This window comes from Mus caroli, chromosome 4 (genome assembly GCF_900094665.2).
Source record: "Mus caroli chromosome 4, CAROLI_EIJ_v1.1, whole genome shotgun sequence".
NCBI lineage: Eukaryota > Metazoa > Chordata > Mammalia > Rodentia > Muridae > Mus > Mus caroli.
Window position 1 is genome coordinate 30,802,268 of NC_034573.1, and position 15,317 is coordinate 30,817,584.

Genomic DNA, 15,317 nt, shown 5'->3' on the forward strand with positions numbered 1-15,317 from the left:
CTCCTTCTCCTCCTTCTTCTCACATTGTTTGTCTTTGTATATTATACCTTTTCCTTCTATTCCCACTAAAATAAACTAATATTATTCAAAACAGTGAAGCTTAAGAATAATTTCTGAATTGTGTTGAGCCAATCTATTTCCAGATACTATTGTCTTTTATTTTTTACTTTTTAAAATGTCCATTATTAGATTGGCATTTTCAAATGCTTAAAATACGTAAAACTAATTTGGTGTGGTTTAAGTCCACCTCATCTGAAATTTTCAGAATTTTGTTGTTCTTCCTTAAGTCCAGCCTAAGTCGTTCACAACTCATAAAACAACAGAAACTGAAAATGAAAGGAGTAAATCTCTGAGTTTCCATCCAAGAAACTTTATGCTTCTACCTAATATAGGACTGAAATTCTCAAATGATGTGAAACACCCACAAAAATCACACTTTACAATTACAGTCTAAACAACAACAACAACAAATAATAGTAAATCCACGATCATAATTCACATATTGTAGATCTACAAAGCAAAAATATAAAGACTTTGAAAGAGAATCTTTTTGAATCTTCAATATTGGGAAAAAGAATTAATAGTGTAAGAATTTAGGGGGAGGAAGAAGGGTGAAAGGGAAGCTTATAGGAGAAAGAACAACTGCACGCCAGTCTGGCTTGAATGAGGACCACGGGTAAAGAAGGCCAAAGGACATCATAAAGAAAACACAGATAACAAGGACAGGTTTATCCTCCCTGATACACAGAGATGAGAAAAGGGTTTTACTCTAGTAATTTATGCTTATAGATAGAACAAACGTTGAATATATAAGTCCTCTCAATAATGAACAAAATAATATTTCTTGGGCAATATTCAAAAAGTGCCCATTTTATAGCAATATCATAGCAGTAGTAATGGCAAGAAATCCATGAAAACTCAAAGGCTGAGTTAATTTACAATTTCAATTATATTCTGTGATTGTCCATTATTCATGGTATCACTGAGCAGTATGAATAGTTTTACTAAATGAACAATTATACATTAGTTTGTATTTTACTTAAGAGACATTTTCCAAAATCTCTTATGTTCACAAACTACCCTTATCTTGATTATTTCAAAATTAATGTACAAATCTATTATGTCAATTATATTTGCCTAAGAGAAGTAGAAAAGTTGGAAATAATCAGATTATCTGTATAAAAATGGGTTATCTTAATCACTTGTCAAACATTCAAATAAAGCAAGTAAAACAGTTTATGTATAATTAATGTATGGTGTCTGTAGCATGATCATTTTAGCATTTTGACTATAAACTGACATCATAGAGTTATGTTGATGTCCTTATTAGAGTAATATCAAATAAGCATATTTATTTTCATTTAGCCAGACATTTATGGTGTGGTATTACAGAAAGTGAACTGGATTCACGGGGACATCAGGTCAAATTAATTTTGTCCCAACTGTCTTGCTAATTGTACTGGCTGGTTTTGTGCCAAGTTGACACAAGCTGTAGTTATCACAGAGAAAGGAGCTTCAGTTGAGGAAGTGCCTCCATGAGATCCAGCTGTAAGGCATTTTCTCAGTTAGTGATCAAGGGGGAAAGGCCCCTTGTGGGTGTGACTATCCCTGGACTGGTAGTCTTGGGTTCTATAAGAGAGCAGGCTGAGCAATCCAGGAGAAGCAAGTCAGTAAAGAACATCCCTCCATGGCCTCTGCATTAGCTCCTTCTCCCTGCCCTGCTTCAGTTCTAGTCTTGACTTCCTTTGGTGATAAACAGCAGTGTGGAAGTGTAAGCTGAATAAACCCTTTCCTCCCCAACTTGCTTCTTGGTCATAATGTCTGCAGGAATAGAAACCCTGACTAAGACACTAATTAAAAATAAGCTGACTTTCTACAAGTTTTTTTTCTATATCTTGAGAAACACGTGACTATTTTATTGCTTACAACCTGAGAGATTTTGCAATAGTACATAACTTTCCAGTTACCTCCAAACATTTCAGAAGGCGATCTTCGTTGCAGTGGGGTACAGAGGTTAAGAGTGAAACCTCTAGAGACAGAACACCTGGGCTGGATTCGCATAATTGGCTCTGCACTCAAAACTCTGATAATAATTACATTCAATAATGAAATGATTTGAAAATTAAAGTGTTAATGCTTGCACATATACCTACAATTTTATAATAGTAGATGTTGAATCATTTAGGAATATATATTTTTTTGCATATTGAAAGTGATACAAACTTAATAGCAATCTAATTTAGTAGGTTACTATCAAAAGAATGTTTCACATACACTCTAAATTCTCTATGATAGCTATGATAACATGAAGGGCCAAATATACAAATAATTTGAATTTCAAAAAAAATACACGAACAATTTCAAATTCAACAAGAAACTTGCAGTCATTCTATGAATAACAACAGCCAGAAGAAAGAAAGAAAGAAGAATTTAATGTAGGCTATAAGTGTTAGTGTAGGAAACTCTTTCTTATTCTGGCAGTTCATGGCACATGGGTGCCAAATTCTTCCTGACACTCAGAGAAAAGACTTCTTAAAATACAGGGAAAAAATTATGATACAAAATGAAACCTGAAGGGCATTGATTATTTGTCAAGAAATACCAAAAATAATTTTAAGGCAGGTATTTTAAAATTTAACAAGCAATACAGTATTTACCTAGTTTCAAATTAGCTAACACAAAAGGTCACAAAGGATAATAAAACAAGACTTCAGTAGTTTCATGCTAATTATGAAGAAAAATTACTAATTACATGGTAGCAAATTCAGCAGTCACTAACTTTATTGAAATTACAAATTAATGTCACCAGTAATGAGGAAAGTAGATAGTATGATGCCACTTGTATTATGTAGTCAGAATATTGCCTCTTTAATAGACTTAACATATCAATGACTCAATCTCTTCATGAAGAAATATAAGATCTATCCAAACTGAGGCGCAAGGTCTACAACTTTGCATTCCTTAGAAATTAAGCCAAAAGTAGGGGGTATGGTGAAGAACTCATGGAGTGATGGCCAGGAAGGGGGCAACATTTGGAATGTGAATAATTAAAATAATTAATAAAATAACATTTCTTAAAAAAGAAATTCTACTGCCATGATACAAAATGAAAGTCTAAGGTTAAAGGGCATTCAAACCACAATTCCACATTTCATATTACTATAAAGATTATTAGCGAGTTAGGACAAAAAGTTTGGCCAACATCTATATGGTTTTAAAATAGGTCAACAAATATTTAATGTACCTCTCCTCAACAGGCAGATAATGTGAACTGTTCTTAGCATCTCACTACAAACAAAGGAAGTAGAAATAAAATCAGATATTATCTCTTTTCCTTGACTAATTGCTTTTCCAGAACTTTTTATAAATGTAAAAAAGATTAAACACCTAATTTAAGATATCAGTTCTGAATATTTCAAATTCTATTAGTAGAAAGTTAAAATCATTATTTTACATATTCCATAACAATGACTCTTAGATAAAACTGTCTAAAGCCAGGATGAAAGGCAAAAGAAAATACAAAATTCATAATGCAACTTAAATGTAACAGGACAAAGGAAGAAATTGAATTAAAGAACAAAACAGTTAATTCAAGTTTTATGATTTTTTTTTGCCTTACAATGGATGATGAACAGTGTTGTTATCCATGACATATTATTATTTACATGTCATATATTTAAAAATGGTTTGTTTTCAATATTGAATTTGACCAGTCAACAAGACAACATATGAAGCAAGCCATTTTAGATGGGGATGGTCTGGTGGATCACTGTCTTTCTGTTATATTGTGCTGTTGTCATGGATTCCATGTGTCCATTTCCTGCATGTGAACTGAAGTTGTGACTCGCTGTAGCCAACATAGTAAAAATAAAAAGGAGCTCTTAGCCTGTGTTTAGCCTTGGCTTTGAGAAGTCTTAAAAGTTTGTGCTCCTTGTCTTGAAACCGTTTCATCCGTTATGAGGCCATTGGTGATGCCTCTGAGAGAAAATAATGAGGAGGTAAGGCTATCTTCAATAACTTGGCATTACCTACCCATAGCTGACTCACCAGGAACCAAATTAGCTGAAAACAACAAGCTCAGGGTCTTAAAAACCACATATCCTTGACCTACACAAGTCTGAGAATGAAAAACCAAATGAAGACATTGTATTGAGCATGAAAGTGTGAGCTTCATTTGTTACTTAATTCTAAATTTCATCATGCAATTATCAAAGCAGATTCTTATATTAAATATGCAGATTCTTCAATTCTTTCTTTTCTCTCTCTCTTTGTTTTTCCATTGAAAATGAGTCATTTCAGGGACTTCTATGGGACAAAAGGCAAGTTCATTTCTGGGGACTTAATTTAGGACCTTCTGCCCATTAAAGTATATGTGTTCCTTACTGCCCCATTCTCCCTAACATCTTCTTACTTGAAAAGCTAGATGCATTAGTAAGTGAGGATGCCTATATTATAATGGATCCGAGAATCAAGTGTGCATAAGAAGAAGACAGTTGGAATTTGCTATATACAAGGACAGAAAACAAAAACTTCTATCTCCTGGGACCTTAAGCTGTACTTGTTTGAAGCATGGTATCTTTCCTTTTCTGCCATATCAGTTCATTCTCTGAGCAGTGGTTGCTGGTCATGTCTATCACAAGGACAGAGTGTTGGTACAAGAAAGAGGCACTTATAGTTGGGATGCAATCATTTTGGGATGAGTCCACCTCTTCTTTCTAGATCCTCTTCAAAATAAACCCAGTACAAGTCATTTCCCCAGAATTATGTCCACCCATGCAACCATGCAGAAGAATAAAGACCTTGCCTTTTTGGTTCCATAGACAGTCTTGCACCTCAAAATCAGAGCAAATCACTTGCTTTGTAGATTAAGCCCACCCCACTCACAGCTCACTAAGCTTGCCCATATTCTGTACTCATTGCCTCTGTTTAGGCAAGTATCATTTTTATTGTCACTTCCAGAATTTCCTGTCTGATGTTAAAAGTGTTCATTAACACACAGTTTCTCATTATAATGTATAAAACTACAAAGCTATAGGCATGTGAATCTTTTACTGTAAAAATACCTTCGCTGTGGAGAATGTAAGACAATGCAGTCTTAAAATAGAATCAAATCTCAAAAGGAGGCTAAAATAGTTACTTCTCAGAACAAATTGGGGTACCATTTTTTAACAATAAAATGGATAGCTCAAAGGGGTATGTGTCACTATGAAACAATTCTAAGCTGATTTCAAATGCTGTGCCTCTGTGCAAACTTTACTGTGCCATAGAGAACGAGTATTTATGAGACCAGAGAGGAGGGGTGAGAGAAGGTGTCTTTAACAGAGTCATCAAGGCACCCCTGAGGATGGCATAATTTCCATGAACATGCAGCATAACTTGGCACTCTGTGCAAACACCACACAGCAGAGTGGAAATGACACGCTCAGAATACTGATTCTCCCACAGGGAACTCACCAGTGAACTAGGAAAAGATCACAGGCTCTGACAGCTGATTGGTGAATTAATTAGGTGCTGAACTCAGCTAATGCTATTGTAAATTACATGCAGGGCATGTACTGAGAAACAGAGAGATTCCAAGGACGCTAGGTGTCACACAACAGTAGGATAAAATGTAATCAGAATCCAGAGGGAGGCCTGAATGCAATAAGTTTGGCAGAGTCCTGCTGAGATTAATCTTACTGATATTCCTTTTTGAGGGGAAATTTACATGGGGTAGCAAAATTATTTATCTTCCAGGGGAAAGAAATTCAGGCTTTTTTTTGTTACTCTCTAAATTTATTCTCATGTAAGCATGAGGATATTCATCAACTTCTTAACAACCTTTAAAGTAGTCCTCCTTTTGTGTCCTAACAAATGACAGGGGATTGTGAAGGAAGAACAGAGAGGACTCCTTTTTAGCTCTACTGTGACATCTTCACTGTTATTGTTGAATACTTATCCTTGCTAAATATTCTTGGTCTGTGGATATAGATCAATGGTTTAGACATTGCCTAACACTTGTGAGGCTCTGTATCCAATCCCTAGGACCATAATAAGAAAAGAAAGAAACATTATTGCTTGCCTTTCTTGATAAATAATCCTTGGTAACATCTTAATTATATCTTCTTGGATATGTGAGTTGAATTTTCATAGTTCTGATAAGTATCTGAAAGATTTTAAGGGAACTCATATTTAGGGTCATAATTTCAGAGAGTTTCGATCTATGGTTAGCTGCCGCCGTTGTTTTGATCCTGAAACAAGGTAGAATATCATGGTTGGAAATTCACAGCTATAAAACCACGACAGAAGCAAAACTCAATTACATCAATTTGGTTTTTACTATGTCAATTCACTAGGAGGTAAAGAGGGTTCGACTCATTAAAGCTTTTCCCTTTCGATTCTTCAAAATACAAAAAAAAAGGAATATTTTAATTTCCTTCAAAAAACATGGATCTTTGAAGATAAAAATGGATATACAATAAAAACATGTAAAGCATATTAAAATATTAGCTCCTTCTGTTTTCCTGCCTCTGTACAACACAGGTAATCACTGAGTCATAAAACAAATGTCATATACATGGGTTGTATAAGGATGTGGACTAGCAATAATTTAATAAACTTGAGAGTATACCTGAACTGTGAAGTCTAATGAAACCTGAAGTATTTAAACTCTTTGTTCTGATGGAGGACACTTGTATAGTTACTATGAGACACTAGATAAGTAGAGGACAAAAATAAATTATTACATTTGCTTTCTACCTAAGAAGGTTTTGGTGGTTTCCTAATTTTTTTCTGTTAAAAAATATTAAAATAGGTGAAAAAATAATTCAAATATTCAATTCTAGAATTGCTGCTAGATATCAACTAGGTAAGGCTTGGGCTCAGTGATGCCTTCCTTCAACCACAGTGTTAATCCTTCTGTTCAATCTATGGAAGCTATCTGCATGAAACACTGACAAATGGAGAGGGTTTACCATCCATGTTAAATAATCTTTGAAGCAGAATGCCAGTATGCAGAACTGTGATACACAGCCCAGGAACAATGCTTAAGAGCCCTATGTTCATTCCTAGCTTAATCCTAAGTTTTTCATTTTAAATTACTTAAATTCAATGTTTTTAAGAAAAATATAGGTTAGGCAGGATAGCGAGTAAGATTTGGTTAGTTTGGCATTTAGATGTAAGATGAAAAGAAGAATGTTCTGGGTGGATAGAGGAGTGAGCTCTGCTAAGGAAGCCAGCCTCTCCTATCAGTGTAATGGGAAGAATGTTCAGCGGTGCCTACAAGCCTGGGTTTTTTACTTGAATCCTGGAGTCCCTCCAGTGTGGCTCCTCAAGTCTCTCCTTGGATACTCAGTTTTCTACACCTTTGAATATTTTTTTTTTTTTGCTCTAGAGTCTGCATAGATATTGTAGATAGAGACTCGATAAATTTGTAGTTTGAAACATACTACATATGTGGAATTTTCATGACAATACAATTCCAACCAACATCTCAGCTTCTCAGCTTGTTTTGCTTTTACAACTCTTACTGTTATTGAGCATTTCTCTCAATAGTGTATTATTATTGCCCTATAATACACACTTAAAATGAAAAGCCTATGAAAAGGATTGTATCAGTTTATATTACTTATAATTAGGGAGCATAAATGAAACTAAGAAGCAGTTTTGCCTCTGGGCTTTCTAGAACCCTGCACATCCTCAGAGGGTTTCAGTTACAAACAAACAGTTGTCAGAAAAGCCCAACTGTGTATGTAGTCAAACTAGCAGAAAATATTGCCATGGTCTCCTTATTGGAAATACTTCATGAAGAATAGAGAAACCCACACCTTAAAATACTAAATTTAAGCAGGGGTTTTCAGCATCTATAACACAAACCAGTATGAGGGGATAACATTGGTCTAATCTAAGTTTCAATAAAAGTGTTTCTTTAGACAAAACACAAAGGCTTTTATAGCCTTATTTAAGCCATTGATAAAAACTTAGGTGTGTAGTTGAATTAAAAGAAATCATATAATTTAGGCAATTATCTCTAAATATTGTATCTTAGAACCATAGTGCAGTTGAATGATACTGACTAGAAGAAATGTTGATAAATATATTCTGGAATGAATGTTAGAGTCCACATATTTGGCCTTGATAATTAAGGACAAAAAAAACCCCACATTTTAAAGATGCACTTCTTTGGAAACTCCATAGTAATAAGATGCCCAATCAGAAGGTATCACTTTGATAGACTCCTACTATATTCATGAAGTACAAAAGAAAATCTAAACCAATGATAACAAATTCTTTAGAATGAAATAATTTTGTACAGTATATAAAGAAGTGCCTAATTAAAAGAACAACATCTTATCTTAGGCATTGCCCCAAATTACTAAAAATAACAAAATATTCTCAAAAGATTTAAATTTATGCTCTAAAGTGAACTGCTAGGAAACTACATGTCAGGCTCAACTGAAGGTTACTGAAATGTCAAGGCATGTAGTTTATGATGGATGATAAGTCAGTTCTTCTCCAACTACTAGTTACTAACCAATCTTCAGATGCTATTAAATAAGCATCATTGTTGTTATCCCCTCTCAAGCTCATAAATAAGCTCTGAGTCTTGGATTGTTTACAATAATGCATTGTGCCTAGATTGTATTCAATAATGCATTGCGCCTTAATTTGGGCTGATCATATCAGAAAGATGGTTGATGACATGGAAATATTCCTATTCCGTAGCCATTTATTTCATCCTGCTTCACAGATAATTTAAAGCACTTTCTAATTAATTTATAGGACTAAAACAATTCTACCATTTTTTTCTAAATGATATTTCTTAAAGGGTTTCTTAAAGAAAGATACTATGGAACATCAAAGATCATAATGGCATTAAATAAAATGATCTAGGGACAAATGTAAACATCCCTTCTCTGCAAAGAAGACCATGAAACAATGACAGATCAACTAGATATGAGTAACCAAATCTACTGTGTGAAGCAGTTGGCTGGCTAAACACACCAAACCAACAGCTGCAAGCACCAGCAAGGTGACAAATACTTGTAGTAGCAGCCTTTAGGAATACCTCCAGCTAGGTAACATACTGCTTCAAAATAAATCTCATCTATAACAGCACTTCATGTAGCTCTTATATTTCAGCTTTATGCAGTATGTATACATTATATGTCAGATATATTCTTATTCTCTTATTCTTTCTATGTTTTGTTAGTAGAATAAACTCCTGTAATTCTATTTTAAAATCAAAAGCAACCAACCAGCCAACCACAAAAACAAATAGTTCCATACTGGGTTCTACTATACACAAATGTTATGAGCCTGCTTTAGAGACACAGATATACATTTTGAGCACTTCTAACTTGATCTTAACGTATTTACAGAGAACTTCCATTATCTCAAATAGTTTAGAATCCAGTGTTATACAAACAAGTAAATTCACATTGCTTTGTTATTGTTCCTGCTCTGGAATTTTTCCCAAACAAATGTAAGTTTATAAGGTACAATTTTCTCTTACACACGCTTATACTAGTTTTGAAGAAAAAAATAGTTCAGTGGATGCTCATAGTCATCTATTGGATGGAACACAAGGTCTCCAATGAAGTTGCTACAAAAAGTACCCAGGGAGCTGAAGGGGCTGGCAGCCCTATAGGAGGAACAACAATATGAACTAACCAGTACCCCCAGAGCTCCCTGGGACTAAACCACTAATCAAAGATAAAACATCGTGGGACTCGTGTTTCTAGCTGCATATGTAACAGAGGATGGCCTAGTCGGCCATCAATAATGGGAGGAGAGGCCCTTGTTCTTGTGAAGATTCTATGGCCCAGTATAGGGGAATGCCAGGGTCAGGAAGTAAAAGTGGGTGGGTTGGGGAGCAAGGGGAGGGGGGTTTTATAGGGGATTTTCATTTTCTGAGAGGAAACTAGGAAAGGGGATAGCATTTGAAATGTAAATGAAGAAAACATCTAAAAAATTTAAAAAAAAAGAAACAAAAAGAAAAAAACAGCTTTAAAAAGTGCTGGTAGATTTGTGATAGAAACACTGTTTAATTGAGACAGACTTGAAAGCCTCCTTCTGTGCATATGCCTTTCACAGTACCTAAGGATGTTATACATGTTTTTGTCGGGGAAGCATTGTAGATACCTACCCAGTTGTGACGCCTATGAATAAGAAGGTCTAGCATAACAAGATGTCATTAAAGGCGTAAGAGTGATATGCATCTATCTTGGCAGTAACTAATTGCTCTCTATTTGCATTTAAGACCCACTTGACAGGAAGGAAATCATGCTTGTTACCAGAAACCAAGCCACATGCATTATATAGTGAAGTCATCATGGAATTTAGAGAAATACCGACTATGGTCATAGGCTAACATGATTCCGTCTTGCATTCTAAAACTCAGTTTATAACCACAGATTAAGATCTCTCACATCTTACGAAAGAAGTTTCTCATGCAGCACGCAGACATAATCCACAACTGGTCAAAATACAGAGATGAACTGATTGCGAGATATCAAGGCCATTAGATATATCTATCTACAGGAAAACCTTTGTACCATAGACTGAGGGTGAAAGTAAAATGAATCTAGTGTAAGAATAAGCCAAAACTTTACATCATTTTTTCGTTGATGTAAGGTTTTATTAAAATAGAAGTTGTCAGTGTGGAAAGAATTTGCGTAAGGATTTGATATTTTTAAAACACCCCTTCACAAGCAAATGGAATTTTAATGTTCAAAATAACTTCCAATAATTTCACAAAGTAATAATTTCCATTTCACTTTTAGCATGTCAAAAAAATAATATGCTTGTAAAAGTGTGCTATCAAGGCACATATGAAACAGTAGTTTTTCTGTTTTTAGGATCAAATATAACTTTTGTGTTTCCATAAATTCAATCAAGAAGAGGTTCATTCATCCAGATCACTAAAACCCACAGTACAGACTGTGAAAGGAGGCTAAGAAATATCCTAAGAAACAATTACATTAGATAGTGTCTTTGAAAAATGTCAAATCTATCACATTTTAAGTGCCATTAAATATTTCTTTTTGATTTGAAGAACTTTTTTTTTTTTTAGATATTTTCTTCATCTACATTTCAAATGCTATCCCAGTTTCAGTAAAACAAATTAACAGCTTCCCCTTCAATGTTATTACTGGATTCAAGATAACAGAATGGACAGCATTGTAAGAAACGAGCTGTATGCCCTGGTGTGAAGCTTACATTTAGGCACTGTGAGACTTGAATTTGTCAATGATGCCTTTATATTTGTTACAGCTAATTCAATACTTTTTTTTTTTAATCCATGGTTTCATGTTTTACTCCTGGACATAAATTTATTTTTAAATATTTCCTTACTAGATCTTTCTTTCCCGTTTTTCTCTCCCTCCTTCCGATATTCCCTCCGTCTTTCACTTCCTTCCTTCTTTTTCTTATTTAGATCTATATATCTGTTCAGGCACATCGTCTTTCCTATGGATCACAACTTACTCTTCTATACTGATATGAATATGTGTATATGTATGTTTTCACAATTTGAAATAGGTATACCATTTACATATAAACCACCCTTTCCTTAATACTACTATTCATCTGAGGTATATGATGTAGGGAAGAAAGAGGTCTATCTTTTTTGCAAAGAATATATATATATATATATATATATATATATATATATATATAATTTTCAGTGAGTCCTGTAGTTTGTTTTTTACCAGGAAAAAACTTGTAGGGTCTCATTCACTTGCCTGTTCTTGTTAAATTAGGCACATTTTGTTGTTGTTGTTTAAATTTAATTTTATCTTTACTTTTCAGGTTTCTGATGCAAGCTTTTACTGTTATAGCACTGGCTTATCGCAAACTCACAATACTCTTCCCTCAGCTTCTTGAGTGCTAGGCTTACAGGTATTCACCACAGTATTCCTAACAGATGCTAGCTAATCCTTATGTCCTCACCCATCCTTATTTCCATATTCATTTCTCTGTGTTTCAGTGTACAGATAAAAGCAAAGGTAACCAATGTTTCATTCCAGCATCAGACCATGGAGGAGAAGCACAAATGTTCATATATAAAATTTTGGTGCAGAAGAAACATCATAAACAGAGACAGAACAATAGAAATGTGGGCACAAGCTTCAAGGGAAGCCTACGCACACACAACACATATACATAATACTGAAGAAATTGCTGCTAGGACTAATGACAGAAGAAGCAGAAGTTACATGGTTTTAAATTTATTTACCCCTCAGGACCCTGTGCACCTACTGTATCATTAAACTAAGCATAAACATTCATAAACGTACAGCTTCAGACATGCAACATTCTTCTACATACATATATTTGATGGATTTTGATCAAATTCTTCCCATTCCCTCCCCTGCAACTCCCTGTCTCTTATTCATGTGCGTTCTGTCTCTCTGTGTCTCTGTTTCTTCTCTTTATGTGTGTGTGTGTGTGTGTGTGTGTGTGTGTGTGTGGGAGAGAGAGAGAGAGAGAGAGAGAGAGAGAGATTTTTAAACCTCTTCAAGTCCACTTAGTGCTGCCTCCATATGCATGGGAATGGGACAATTTATAAGCAGTCTAAGTATCTGAATGCTTGAAGAGAACTGGCTCTCACTCCCCTAGAAATCAATTGCCAACACCCACTCAGCTACTGATTGAACTTCATGAACCATCCCCCATCTGTGCTGTCAGTTGGTTTGTTGCACTTGAAGGCTATGTGCCTGCAGTGACAGCTGACAGGAGTTTACATGTGCAGCTGTGTCTTCATGTCCAACAAATGTTTCATTTTAGACACTGACTACTTCTGACTCTTTTTCTTTATTATTAGGTATTTATTTCATTTACATTTCCAATGCTATCCCAAAAGTCCCCCACACCCTCCCACACCCATTCTCCCACCCACCCACTCCCACTTCTTGGCCCTGGCGTTCCCCTGTACTGATGCATATAAAGTTTGCACGACCAATGGGCCTCTCTTTCCACTGATGGCCGACTAGGCCATCTTCTGATACATATACAGCGAGAGACATGAGTTCTGGGGGGGTACTGGTTATTTCATATTGTTGTTCCACCTATAGGTTTGCAGATCTCCCCAGCTCCTTGGGTACTTTCTCTAGCTCCTCCATTGGGGGCCCTGTGATTCATCACATAGCTGACTGTGAGCATTCACTTCTGAGGCCCTGGCATAGTCTCACAAGAGACAGCTATATTAGGGTCCTTTTCAAAAAAATCTTGCAAGTGTATGCAATGGTGTCAGTGTTTGGAGGCAGATTATGGGATGGATCCCCAGGTATGGCAGTCTCTAGATGGTCCATCCTTTTGTCTCAGCTCCAAAATTTGTCTTTGTAATTCCTTCCATTGGTGTTTTGTTCCCAATTCTAAGAAGGGGCAAAGTATCCACACCTTGGTCTTCGTTCTTCTTTACTTTCATGTGTTTCACAAATTGTATCTTATATCTTGGGTATTCTGAGTTTCTGGGCTAATATCCACTTATCAGTGAGTACATATCATGTGATTTCTTTTGTGACTGAGTTACTTCACTCAGGATGATGCCCTCCAGGTCCATCCATTTACCTAGGAATTTCATAAATTCATTCATTTTTAATAGCTGAGTATTACTCCATTGTGTAAATGTACCACATTTTCTGTATCCATTCCTCTGTTGAGGGGCATCTGGATTCTCGCTAACCGAATCCAAGAACACATCAAAACAATCATCCATCCTGACCAAGTAGGTTTCATTCCAGGGATGCAGGGATGGTTTAATATAAGGAAATTCATCAACATAATCCAGTATATAAACAAGCTCAAAGACAAAAACCACATGATTATCTTGTTAGATGCGGAGAAAGCATTTGACAAAATCCAACATCCATTCATGATAAAAGTCTTGGAAAGATCAGGAATTCAAGGCCCATACCTAAACATGATAAAAGCAATCTACAGCAAACCAGTAGCCAACATCAAAGTAAATTGTGAGAAGCTGGAAGCAATTCCACTAAAATCAGGGACTAGACAAGGCTGCCCACTTTCTCCCTACCTATTCAACATTGTACTTGAAGTCCTAGCCAGAGCAATTCGACAACAAATGGAGATCAAGGGGATACAAATTGGAAAGGAAGAAGTCAAAATACCACTTTTTGCAGATAAAATGATAGCATATATAAGTGACCCTAAAAATTCCACCAGAGAACTCCTGGTGGAATTAAACCTGATAAATAGTTTCAATGAAGTAGCTGGATATAAAATTAACTCAAACAAGTCAATGGCCTTTCTATACACAAAGAATAATCAGGCTGAGAAAGAAATTAGGGAAACAACACCCTTCTCAATAGTCACAAATAATATAAAATACTTCTGAATTATAATCTCCATGTCTCCTTCAGAATGACCCGGGAGACTTGGGCTAAATGTCTGATAGAGTCAATTAGAGCTGGTCATTTCCTTGTCTCTCATTTTCTGCACCTTGAGCAATTTTAGAACTGTATATTAATAACCATCTACTTCAAAAAGAAATGCCGCTGGTGAGGGTTGGGAGTGGTAATAATTGATTAGTATTTTTAAAGACACTTGTCATTAAATTAGATTACTTAAGTTCAATTCCCAGATCCCACATAGTCAGAGGTTAGGTCAGAAGATGTGTATAAAAAATACATAATTAAAAAATAAAAAAGAGCCACATACAACATACAATACTTAACAAAATAATACAAATAATTGAAAAAATAAAAAGGAAAATGCTATAATTTTCATATAGTACATGAAGCAAGTATGAGTAGAATCTAAGCATAGTTTTCACAACTTTTATGATGCTATTTACCTTCATTTTATAAACACAATCAAAATAAACTCAGTGTTTACCTCATATGTTAAAAATCCACAGAGTAGCTTAGAAGTCCCCAGAGCTCATGATGCTGTCTTCCTGTGTCACTCTCCAATACCTATAAATAAAAGGAAAGTGAAAGAATATTCAGAGTAATATATGTCTCTATGGTGATTAACCATAAAATTTTATCATCGCTCCACACTGTCACTTAAAAAGTGCTTTGCAGTATATTGCTGTTATTATGGCTTTTGTTAAGCTGCACTGGGAATTATGCCTGTCTACAACTTCCAAGACATGAAAATAGGGTCCAGATTATAAAGTACTACAAGGAAATCACACATTCAATTACATATTATTTTATTAAGAAAGTGTTATACTATGAAAACAAAAATTTGTTACCAAAGTGTTTTCTTACTCTTCACAAATTACTGCATAAATATTTTTTCTCCATGACCCAGAGAGCTTTGTCTATGTATTTTTTACAGTGATAATTTTACTTGGCTTTTTTTTTTTT

At 35.1% G+C, this 15,317-nt stretch overlaps 1 protein-coding gene across 15 annotated transcripts in view; it reads right to left on the reverse strand.

Moving 5' to 3' along the window:
* Lingo2 (leucine rich repeat and Ig domain containing 2) overlaps positions 1-15,317 on the reverse strand; it is a 1,160,577-nt gene that overhangs the window by 653,271 nt on the left and 491,989 nt on the right. For all 15 annotated transcript variants that reach the window (XM_029476375.1, XM_029476378.1, XM_029476377.1 and 12 more), the window contains one exon: positions 14,839-14,918. The gene's annotated coding sequence lies outside the window, so the exon portion shown is untranslated. The remainder of the gene's footprint in view (positions 1-14,838; positions 14,919-15,317) is intronic.